Below are 12,889 nucleotides of genomic sequence, written 5' to 3'. Positions count from 1 at the left end.
ATATCCTTAAATAGCCCCCATAAGAAATAGGACATATTATATAGAATATTTCAGGAATTGACGTTAGGTGGTTGTGAACGACATAGAAAGATGTCTAATAAAAAAGGCTTCGTCAAATTCTCGCCCCTTCCTGGTTACTTCAGCCTTTAGTACTGACCGTATAAATGTACCTTAATGACGGCGCTTGCACAATTTGCTACATTATAAGACAAATGTAGTCGATAAACACAGCAAACCCGACTATAAATGTGTTCATCACTAAAAAATTGGCACAATTGCTAGACTGTCCTTTTGATGTCTGCAAGTTTGGGGTCATCGTAGGTCGTTCCATCAGTCGTATGTTGATCATACGAAATGTACTACGATGTTAAGTATGATGAACATCAGACTGTTTACTTCAAACTCAATGGTAAGCCTGAACTGATGTATGATTCATTAACACGAAATGATATTTATGATAATATAATAAAAATTGTTTGTAAAAAAACACCGGGACAACATGGCAATGAAATTATGGATCTAGGATGTGGAACTCGACTGCCAATCGGCTCTTAATCTTGTGACGTGCATTAGGCACAACGGGTATTCAAATAATGACAAAACGTACTCGAATTCTGTAACATAGAAAAAGAAGGACCATTTTATTGCCTTTTCAGTGAAATTAAATTCGCATATTAAACATCGCCTATACACTGTAGCATGTAACTGTTAAAATCATCCTGATAGCCCGGCCGTAAACAGGGGTGGGTCTAAGGGGTAGAAGGATATTGGGGTTGGAGACGCTTGGCTTCATGACATCTCTCCCCAATTACCGTATAACGCGTTATTCGCTTGGGCTTATATTTTCACGATTTTTAAAGAAAATTAGAAAATTGAATTTACACGGATTATAATTTTGCAATCTAGACATGTTAAAGAACTTCATTTTCGCGGTGTTGTAGTACAGAGACAGGACACTTGGCATATACAATGTCTTATATTCAAATGAATACGCTTTATAACAAAATATTTACATTTGTACTTCTAATGTATATATATATATCGTAACAACCACATGCTCGTTATTTCATGTCGACATTACTGGTTACACATTTTACGATCGCGGCTCAATTTTACGCTTGTCATATTATTCTGCGGATCATCTTTTCGTGGTCAAGTAATTAATTGACCAGCGAAATCGTGAAAATATGTATCATCCTGCAATACGGCCCTCTCTGGAAACGTCACTGTTACAGTTTTTACGCTGGGAACATTAGCTCTTAATCAGAACGTTACGAAATAGATAATTGGGGGAATAACAAAATGCCACCGTCTTATACGTTAAGAACATCACCTAGAATAAAAGCGTATAGGAATAGTTCTTTGAGGGAAAAACAAAGGTCAACGCACTTTTATCCAATTTAGCACACTCTGACATATTAACCACACGACAATGTCCTTTTTGACCACATTCCTACTAATTTGTGTTTAAATAGCCTTGAGGCCATTATGTTAATTCAATTGTACGTTTTAAGCGACAAAACACGTTCGTCTATTTCTCTTTTCTTCCATTGACATCATTAGAAACATATGGTTCCGACACCACGTAGACAGCGGTCATATCTGTAAAGTTAGCCTGAGAATTAACCAATTACAACTAATTGGAGGGACACAGTGAAACCATAGGTTTCTGTACAGCGCGGTAAGATGGCATTTGGCAAACCTTTCTGTGTCGCTGTGGGGAGTACAAACTCCCGTCACTTCCACGAGAACAAATTTGTCGGCAATATCCCTCCCGGACATAGAAAATAACGTTGACAGTGTCTCTGTATTACTTCCAACTAGAACGAATATTACGAAAACAACATCGCCTGTGTTTGCTTCTTCACCAAGATGTCTGGCGTTGGTGCATCGCTTTAGGCCAAGCGGGACCTTTGACTCTTTGAGTGCCGCACAGATGCATCTTCACTTCGTAAAATTAATTTTACGTATCGTTCCTGCATTGGAAAATCAAATGTAATTTTCGTATGCCCCGAGATACATTGTAGTATATAGTGACTTTGAAGTTAAGTGCAGACTTGATGAGGCCGTTGCGTCCAACGCATTTAAACGTCTACTGCATATTACCACACAACAACACCATAACCAGGCAATTGTTTAAATAATAACGTCACGAAGTTCTTTAAATAGAATATTGAAATTTAATAATCATGAATTTAGCGTTAATTTGTGTACTTGGGGGTTATTCATATCTAAATTCGTTCAGATTAAAGACGCAGAAAGTCAAATTTAGATTTATGATTTTCACATATTTTGATGAAATTTGAATTGTAAACAAGAGCAGGTATTTGATTCAAACTATTCATTGTTACACAAAAACGACCATACTTAAAATAATTTAAATTCCACGGAAATTTATTTTGCAGTTTTACTTAATTTCAACTCATCGCAAGAATTTCATTTACTTTAATAAATTGAAAAGCGATCTATTGAATTCAGTCGGGAACTTGTTTGTGGTCAGCATTGGGTATTCACTATCATTTTAAGTGGCTTAATAATGTATGGCTCCCTGCCAATCACCTTCATGCCAGTACAAACTTCTCGCTATGATTGGTTCACTGAAACATTCTGTTGTTCAAAGGAAGTTTGGCCACACATGTGGAAAAACAAAAGGTTTATAACCGGACGCTACTCATTGTAGATGGCGGCCACGAAAGGTCAAAACCTGGCTCGCTCAGCTGGTACAATATTCATACAATTAAAATTATCAAGACCGCGGCAGACCGGAATCTACTGTCCGTCTACGTGTACGTTCATAGTTATGCTGCCTAGGAATCAGCACAACATCGAATTCTAATAATAACAACGGACATCGCCATCATCTCGAAGAAACAAACATTCGTGTCCCTACAAGGACAATGCATGGTCATGTATATCATTGTACAATTGGATTACTTTGTGTACATTTGTTTTGTATATTGATCTCGTGGCAGGAAAATAAACATCATGCTCCCCTCACGCTCTCGAGATTCCCCTGTCTAATTATAATTATAATTCAGTTAGTATTAATATTGTCTATACTCAACCTCTCGCTCTATTCACTTTTTTTTTTGTGATAATCTTGTGTTTCGAGCAAATTATTATATTTAATGCATATGCATACATTCTAATTTTTCTAAAATCTTAATTAGCCTTTTAAAATTTTAAATATTTCAGATAAAGACTTTCGTTGATCAACTGTTTCAAGCTTTTTATATAATCTTGTTTTGAAAAATCAGGATCCTGACGCTGCAATCGGTTCCGTCTCGTTATGCTGTTGTTCGATTAGTACACCGGCTGACTCCATTAGAACCCCCTGAGTATATAAATATGAGATTCCCTTTGTAGGCAAAAGCGGAGTAATCTGCACCATTCGTCATGATATTGTGAGGTCTCCGTCGCTCGCGGTATGCCGCCGGGGTTTGTTTTGTGTCTCATAATAGTCGTTCGGGTCGGTATAATAGTATATTCTTTGACCCTATTGCATTAAAAAGCAGTTATATGTCGGTAATGAAGTAAAACCGTCGACATGGCCATAATGGCAAACACGGCGATTTCCGGACATGATACGGGGACTGTAGTCTGTCAATGTCTACGTGGGATGCCAAGCTTTTATTTGGCCTTGATTCTTGGCACAGAGCATGCGCAGGAAGTAAAAGTCAAAGGATATGAACTATGATGTTTGTAAACATCTGAATATATTGACGATATAAAATCACATCTGTACTGCTTCAGCTTGCCATTTGCTGTTGTATTCTTTCTGAACTGTATTTACGATTGTACATGTAGCTATTCTGGGATTGATGAAGAAACCCCTTCTCTAACATAACCCTTCTGCCACTGCATGGCGTTTATATTTCAAAAATGTCCAAATGTGATTGTAGAAAAATATAAGTAATTCCATAAGTCCAGATAAATAACGAACCAGAGTTTTTACATGTAATCGGGAATTAAACCTACGTTCTTCAGCTATTTTTTTTTGTCTTTTCTCCATCGGTAACATTTGTTGACTTGACGGGATTCAATATATATATTTTATTTGTTTGACAACAGTTATAAACCGGGAGGAAACCCGTGACTCAATCCCTTTTCACGTTTAGTTTGGAGTCGAACCCTGGCGTAAGGCTATAATCATAGGTTCGATGACTTTCGGAATCATATCACGAGGTTTTATGGCGAAGTTGGCACCATTTTGTAAGACAATGGCCTAACCTTGCTCTAAACCCGTGCAGGTTCGGGAAAAGAGGCGACTTACGTGGTGTCACCTACCGAATCGGGGGTTGTTTCGTCCTTGTCTTCTTTTCAGGGGCCTTCATTGGAGAAACCAAGATAAGACCTACGGAATCTCACCGAACCTTTAGAGTAACAGGCGACTAATGCGGAGTCCTAACAGATCATCTTCTCTATCTACGTTTTCTATTAAAAGGACGTCAAAGAGAATGCAACTGGTGTTCTGCCCTTATTGCAACAATTGTGATCTTTTTTCGCTTCCTGAATTTTCCATTCTCTCTATCGTTATTATCTAAACCCTGTCCGATGGTATCTCATCAAGCACCTGTCTTTCTGCGACACTGGATGTTGCGAGGACTTTAAACCCAAATTAGATTCAAAAAAAAAATTAAAAAAAAAAAGCTCTCATAGACAACGCAGTAAGCCGCAATACTGCAAGGAGTACATAAATCATGTGTTGCCGATTCGGTTTGAGTGAATTTCAAGGACATTTCTTGTCAACACGTCTTCCGAAATAAGAATAGGGATATTGATAGCATTATATTAAAGTTCCTGATTTCCTATAACGGTCAAAAATTGGATTTCAAATTCCCCACTATTGTTTTATAGAAATAAACCTTAAAATAAATAAATATACAACATTTGATTTAGCGCTCTGTCTAGCTAGAATAAGCCACTTAAACGCGCTATACGGTACAAAGATATACAATTTATACAATCAAGACAACTAGCATGTACATTAGTCAATACAATTTGAGGAATTCGCATGAGCTGTCTTATCAGGCACTTAACTTATTGCCCTATGCCACCTGGCTAATATCTCCCTTTGTGTGTATGCCTGCGTGTGCTGGGGATGTATTTTGTTCTGTTTGTAGTGGGACCGTGCTGCCAACGATATAATTTAAAGTGCCACCTCACTTGAATGCTACAGCACAGATATCGCAACATCCACCCCAGACCATTTTATACTCCTGGGTTATTGGAGTTGTGTGGGCAGGAGAAAAAACACTTTCTCTGAATTTCGACTTCAGGGATCGAACCCCGGCCACCTGCGTGAAGGCCGGAGTGTTAACCACTCAACCAATCGGTCCATGAAATACTGGATTTCAAGTCTGTAGCTCTACAGATGAAAGTAGAGTGACCAGGTGTTTTATAAAGGTTGTTAGCAATAACAAACTACAGGATTATCGAACTAATATATGTACATCTGGGACATGAACTATTTTCAGAGATCCATTCCATATTTACATATACATTAACATTATGGCCCATATCTGACCGTTTGTAACCTTAAATATATGCACATGCCTGTCTGATGGACGAGAGGGTCAAAAATGTCAAGCGGCATTAGCAACATTTGTGTATGTTATAATTTCAGAACGTTTGTAAACACAGAGTTGGTATGTATTATATGTAAGTAGCAGGTGGTTCCTCTATACAACGTTGGTGATATAAAATGGATTTATCCGGGTAAGAATGAGATAAAACAACTTCAGACCACGTGATGTGTACACTGCTAATTCCATACAGTCTTATTACACGTATTTCAGAAAACAGTCGACCGCGAAATCAAATTATTCAGCAAATATTTAATTAAACACAACTACTTCTGCAAGGGACTCCACTTCAGTCGCCTCACCTCCCACATGCGCAGCATGTAATCGGATACATGTACAGCAAGCGTATTCTTTCCCAAAACCTTAAAGGGGTCAATGGTAAAACGGAAATTTTCGTCGCCAAAACACATAAAGCGTATGTCGCGTAGTGTCAAGTGCCTCTGCAAACATTCATATAAATGTAGCAACACTAGCAAAACACATCCAACAAGTATTGGAGGCAGCAGACTAAGTCAATCTCCTCGCTGTCAGCCTCAGAACGCAGAGCCACACGCACGCGCACATCACTCGCCCAGTAAGATATATACACTAGACCAACTACTTTCCAACAAAAAAGCTTGCATCGGCTCTAGTGTTGTTTTGATATCTTAACAAGACACCACACAAGCCCGTCATATGATAATGGTGCAGCACGTTGCAATCAATTGGAATCCATGCATTTGTTCTATATTCATAAAACTAATGTGTTTGCAACCAGGGCGACCTCACTAACATCCAGACATGATTATCACATATATACACTTCTATCTGTACTTAACAGTCTTTTACTAAAAATGTTTTCGTAATTAGTAATAACCTCCTGACATGTATGCAGGATTTACGAAGTACCTGCTGTTAATCAAATTGAGAAATCCGTTTATGCGGATGAATTATTTTACACTGAAATATATTATAGCGTGGTTATGGTGCCTGATGGAAATACCTTTAAATTAAGTGCACTCCATACTAGGGTATATAAAAATATCATATATCATAATTGCCTGTCTCTAATTCTTACAAACCGATTTATCATGTAGTTGTTAAAATCGTATTATTTGGATTTAATTGGGTTTCGTTTGAAAATACCGACACCCCGTTGTGTAAACCGATACGTCATTACCGACCTTGGTATCGTAATCATATAAACGTATAGGATTAACGACTCTCACAACGATTAATGTATTCACCCGATTTTAATACGCATTCTTAGGGTTTCTTTAATTGGCTGCCACAGAGAGGAGAGGGATAAATCTCTTTAAGGTACAACAAATAAATCTAATGAAAACTGACTGCAACAAATATCAACTAATGAAAAAACTACTGAAAAATTTCCCCATTTCACACTGTCTGGAATTATTATCAAACAAAATGATAGTTATTTTAAAAAAGATCCCCCTAATAAACATGCTACACATGTACGTTTACATAATGTTTCCGGCAGCCACGGCAGTCCCGTTTGCCCGAAACGTAGTGGGCCGTTGGATTTCGGCCATTTTTTCTCTGAATTCAAGTCTTGGTAAGTTTTCCCACGGTCTGTCATGGTATCCGTGACAGGCCGTTGGGGAAAGGGGCTGCTGTGTCCCGGAGGCTCCAAGGCGCACTACGGTTCGGCCCGCGGTCTATCACGGGTGCCAGTACGTTCCCTCTAGGCCCGTTCCGTTCTGATGGGGTCCCTCACGTTTCTCACGTTCTGATGAAGGTCCGACACGTTTTTCACGTTCTGTCAAGGCTTTCCACGGATGAAACGTGGACACCGGGCAGCTTTGAAGCACGTTTGTGCCCAAGAAGGCCTCCCAAGCAAAAAGCAATCATTATATCCTGAGACGAATCGACGAGATAACATCATGAATTCCCAAGATGAAGAAGATTTTGTGTACGAAACGTAGAGCGCCGTGGGATTTTGGCTTTTATATACCCCCCGCCCCCCCCGCCCAGACCGCGCGCGCGCGCCGTGTCAGACCTTAGTAGAACGCAACGCGCCGGGCCCANCTACGGACCGCCTCCAAGTTATATTACGGCCTATTACGTACTGTCACGTTTTGTTCCGTTTACCCGGTTTTACTACGGCCTACTGGGTTTCTCATCCGCACCGTGACTGCCATGGCAAATGTTTTGACAGTTTAAAAATCTGCCCGGCAACCACGGCAATCACGGCCTATCACGGTGGCCCATCCCGTCCCCCCCGCGTTATCTCACGTCCATCCCGTTTTGTCCACGTTGGCCTGAAACGTGATTGCCGTGGCCACCGGGAACATAATGTAAAAGTAGCATGTAAACAGCCTTATCGCACACCATTACCTCTAATGAAATTCCTTGAATGTTGAACACATCATTTACCCTTATCTACCTGGGTGGTCTACAATAAATTCTCATTTAATATAATGCCTTTCATTTTACTTACCGCCACGATCTATCGTGCTGTCTAATTCTTAACTGTTCATTTGACTGCCTCACTCGATATAACGCCAAACCCGTCGCTTGGAAAATTGTGACTGTTTAAGGAGTGTTACGGTTACTTTAGAAGTTTTATGTGAATAATTGTATTTTTCAAATTCCAATTTAAACTTGAGAGTTAACTTCGTTTTATATATATATTTATATATATAATACATACCTGTATATATACCACATATCATTGTATGTACGCACTCAGAATACCTTCCTCACGCAAATAAATGCAACAACTAATAATTTAATCTTCTTCAATGCCTACACTTATAACAAGTAATATATGTACACTGTAGATTCGTTTCATATTGGGCAATTTTGAAGGGATATTATATTCTAAGTCTCGAAATGTCATCCATCAGAAGTGTACTAGCAGCAAACAAAACGCGTGGCATAGAACGTGAAACACTCCTTCCTAATTCTACAATGTATATGAAAGATTACTGCTCGAAGATTTCCATCATCCAAACATTTGTCACACTCTACGTTTCAACTCTCCAGAGACATAATATTACACCAGTTCTAGTTTTAGAAACGTATAAGAACGAAATAACCCTTTAATTTTCGTGAATACTCATTTTTCTCTATTCAGCTTCAAAAACACCAGGGTTTCGAATCGAGAAATGTATATTTTATGAAAGAGATGTGTGATCTTTGGTTATGATTACAGTTGCAGGTTATGCGAGATGTCTGAATTAGCATTGGAAATTAAAGTGAACATATGCACATGTTCCTCGAAAATGGAAATAATAAGCAACTGTTTGCAAATCTAACTCTAGCGTTTCAGGGCGAGTAACCTGACATACCTGTATAACCCAGCTGTATCCCCACTTACATCTGGAGGCACGGACGTCCAGTGGTAGGACGCCGGGCTTGTGACCGAAGGGTTGCGGGTTCGAGTCACGGCACGGCACTGTGTTGTATCTTTGAGCAAGATACTTTACTCCGCTTGTTCCAGTCTACTCAGCTGTACATGAGTACGTGGTTAAGCAGTGCTAGAATTGTAGAATGCTAGCCGTGAGCGCCGAAATGGCAGCACCGGCTGTATGCTCCCCAGGTAGTTGAGAAAGATATTGGCTGGTTGCAAGGCCCCATAAACCGGATAATAATTTGAGAACCGCTTTGAGACGACCTACGCACTAGGTTGTGATAAAGCGGTATGTAAGAACCTCGAATTATTATTATTATTATTATTATTATTATTATTTAATGTGCAACAATTAGCAGACTTCTGTCTCTACCATATTTTGGGGACACGGAAGAGATGCCAGTCAAATTGCTACCCCAACCCATCACATAGCCGCAAACTCCTGCTGCCATATGCAATACTTTTGCATGTTGTTTAGTTATTCTTTGTTCTCATGCTAGCTTTTACTGACAGTCAATGTCATATCACTATTTTCTGATAATGTTAACCTTCAAGCAAGAGAACAAACTCACGAGCAAAAGAGACAACAAGCACACTATCTGACAAACAAACAAATAAACAGTCTAATTACTCAACAACTAAACACTTATAAGAACTTACAAACCAGCAAGGAAAAAACCCCGAAATGAAATAAACAAACAATTAAAAATACAAGTTAACTTATTTACAGGCATACACAAAAGCTTACACCAACCAGCAAACAAGAATTAAGGATGATACTATTGCTGTGGTATGGAAACTGGATTGTGATTAATCTCGACTTTTGATACGTGCTCAACGTCAGGCGTTTAAATTGACTTGGTTTCAACGATTCACTTTTAAACGATTTTAGATGTTTCAAAACTGGAAAAACAACGAATTGTTTTACAGTAGCAATCACAAGTTGAAAAAAGTAACTATGGACAAATCTGAAATTCGAATGCCAAAGGTTGGTATTTGCATTTAAAAAAAAAAGTCGAATTGAAAAGAGACATCTTTGTCAGTTTCAACAGTTACGAGATAAGTACTATTCTATTGTTCCTAGCAATTTGCATAAATAGGATGTATACGTACTCTATAAACCCGGAACGATATTCATAGTAACGTTAGATAAAAGCACTTATGTCAGAACTTGGAACGTATCGATTAACTATTTAACTGTACGAGTAAACATTCCTAACTAGCTCGGATCACCTATGGTGTGTCGTTTTAGTCTAACCCTATATTTATTCGTACCGCCTATCAAACAGGATGGTTCCCTCAGCACGTTCGTCGCGTGATGAAATGGACTCCTTTGTACCAATTTAACCAATCAGCGACGGTTTAACTCGTATGAAATTATTCGGCAGTGCGGAAGAATACCTGCCGAATTCACAGACATCTTTACCCATTTATTCAAAGCGTAGTCAGCTTAAGATTGACTTAGCCTTTTGTTTTTGTGTGTGTGCCATATTTGTTATATTTCTTTATTTAACCAATCAGTGACGATTTAACGAGAATGAAACTATTGGGCTGTACAGAAGAATACCTGCCTAATTCACAGACATTACTCAAAGCATAATAAGCTTAAGACAGGCTAAGCTTATTTTAAGCATGCGAGTTTTGCAATTTTTAAACAAATTCCAACTCAAACTTGATATTTTTGGTTCTTTAAATGTTATCATATGGAGGCAAGAGCGCAAACAGTTCTTTTTTGTAAGAAATAAAAAAAACACAACATTTTGAAAATCTGAACTACCGACAGGGGAGAAAATTAAAAACGCGTTGAAACAGAAGTACAAAGTCATTCCAACACAAAGTAGATAAGAAAAATAACAGGAACTGCTCAGAAACCAAACCGAAAGGAATAACAACATATTAACTCGTCTGGTTACGACATTTCCTGCCCCACATGTGGCACCCGTCGCAATTACTTCGTCAAAACCTTGGGATCTAAAATACATTTCAAATCAAGAGTTGTTATTTACGTTTAGGTTACAATCATGTGTTTTTAACAAGGAAAGAACGAAGGGAATCTTGACTCGGGAACCCTTAATAAGGTACTAGGAGAATAAGGCAATGCGTTCCTGGAGGGTAAGCGTCTTCTGCTTCATAGACACACTATTTTAGAAAAACAAATCACGATGTAGTACAGCTCTCCAATATAAAATAACATCATGTATTGGTCGGATGGCGCAGTGGATAGTGTATTTTCATTTCCCAAAGGCCGCCGGGGTTCTATTCCCCGATCGGACGTGAAAAGGTAGGGGGTCACGTGCCTGATCACATTGGATTTCTTTGCGTGTTCCGGTTTCCCCCCATTTAAAAAAAAAAGAAAAGAATAGCGTTAGTGATAATAGTATTATACGCATGTATCGAGCCAAATGCGTGGCTTTCATCCCGTCCGCTTTCTCATAGCTGTAACGCTTTCAACGGTTCCCGTGTTCGTCAAAACACCAATTAGGCACAATCAGTTGTGCCGTCGACTTCTAAAGGGAAGGGTGCCTATTTAATGCACCTCTGGATGGACTATCCGAAATCTGTTTAGTTTAAATCAACTGTTACTTTAGACGGGCAGAGGATAGTGTGTTTGTATGCTTTACGATTAAATGGGAAAATAAATGCGGACTGATAATGTTTTTATGTTGGAGTGTTAATATCGGTATACGATTGTGCTGATTGTAAGAAATCTCACGGATTCATTTACTCGACTTTATCAGATTGACATTTTCGAAAGATTTACTTTCTTCTGTGACAGGAACAAATACGAACAAGACAGACTGGAAACGTGTGTTGTGTTGAGATATCGTTCCACATGGCTATCCCATAGAATGGATTATACGTGCGTCTGTAGCGACGAAACATTTCGGCACGCAGAGATTTCCAAGGTAAGTCGCCATTTCTTGCTAGTACACAGCATATTCCCTATATGTATCTATTTCATTTATATCGCACGCACTGTGTCCAGGGACGATCGCATAACATTCTATTCTGATAAACGACTTTTTAATTTTGGGTTCAACATTTTTGCCAATTCTCTTTGGACTGGCTTTCTTACACTTCAAAGGGTAGGTAACTGATTTAACATATGGTATGATTCTTGTGTTTTAAGAAATGGTGTTCGAACACTTGTTTTGAATGTCTAAAGATATATATCTCAGAATCATCAAAATATTTCTCTTGATCGCATGTTGGGAAAAAAGGTATTCCTTCGTCGTTAAATTGATTTGACCTGTATATACATTGAAAATCAGATCAGACCACAATAGAAACCATCTGGTAAGCCTAAATTCAACTTTAGTTCAGATTTTACAGATTAAGCCAGAATTTTGTTGAAATGATCAGTACAGGGTCCTGATACATTCTTGTTATTAGAAACCAATTTGAAATCCAATATGACCACCACATGCATACACTCTCAAATGGTACATGAGAAATACTTTTCTATATTAATTTAAAATTATCGGTGTTCACATTAACCTTCCGTTGCATATTGAGCATCAAGGCCGGTAAACATATTTTACAATATCATTCCTTCGTCGTTGATTTAGAGTTAAATTGATTTTTTACCTGTATATACATGCATACACTTTTGAACATGAATACACTTTTCTATATTTCGCAATGAGCAAAATTCAAATAACTAAATTACAGATGTATATCTTTTTGAAATATTTAGATCACGTATAAAGATAAAACGTAATTAGGATATGTATGAAATTCAAAAGACGCACCGGGCTGTATCAAAGCAGATATTTTCATTATCTCCATTACAGAAAGTGCATTTGATAGAACGGGGGACACTCGATAGCACACGTTCCGGTACATCTGCTTGACTGAAAAACCTAATTGTTATCAGAGACTCATATTAAAAATGATTGATCATAAATTAAAAAAAGGTCTTAAAAAAGACGTAAATTCCTTTGCTTTT

General features: G+C 38.4%; 1 protein-coding gene across 4 annotated transcripts in view; it reads left to right on the top strand.

Annotated features, from left to right (window-relative positions):
- LOC110460202 (neuronal acetylcholine receptor subunit alpha-10-like) overlaps positions 1-12,889 on the top strand; it is a 96,434-nt gene that overhangs the window by 31,083 nt on the left and 52,462 nt on the right. For 2 of the 4 annotated variants that reach the window (XM_021512991.1, XM_021512985.1), the window contains exon 1: positions 11,384-11,846. The exons of 1 other annotated variant lie outside the window; for it this stretch is intronic. The gene's annotated coding sequence lies outside the window, so the exon portion shown is untranslated. Of the gene's footprint in view, positions 1-11,383; positions 11,847-12,889 lie in introns of those variants that run through there. One more of the 4 variants, XM_021512986.1, reaches the window with a different exon arrangement.

Source organism: Mizuhopecten yessoensis, unplaced genomic scaffold (genome assembly GCF_002113885.1).
Source record: "Mizuhopecten yessoensis strain PY_sf001 unplaced genomic scaffold, ASM211388v2 scaffold10331, whole genome shotgun sequence".
Classification (NCBI taxonomy): Eukaryota; Metazoa; Mollusca; class Bivalvia; order Pectinida; family Pectinidae; genus Mizuhopecten; species Mizuhopecten yessoensis.
This window is presented reverse-complemented; position numbering and strand designations above follow the sequence as displayed.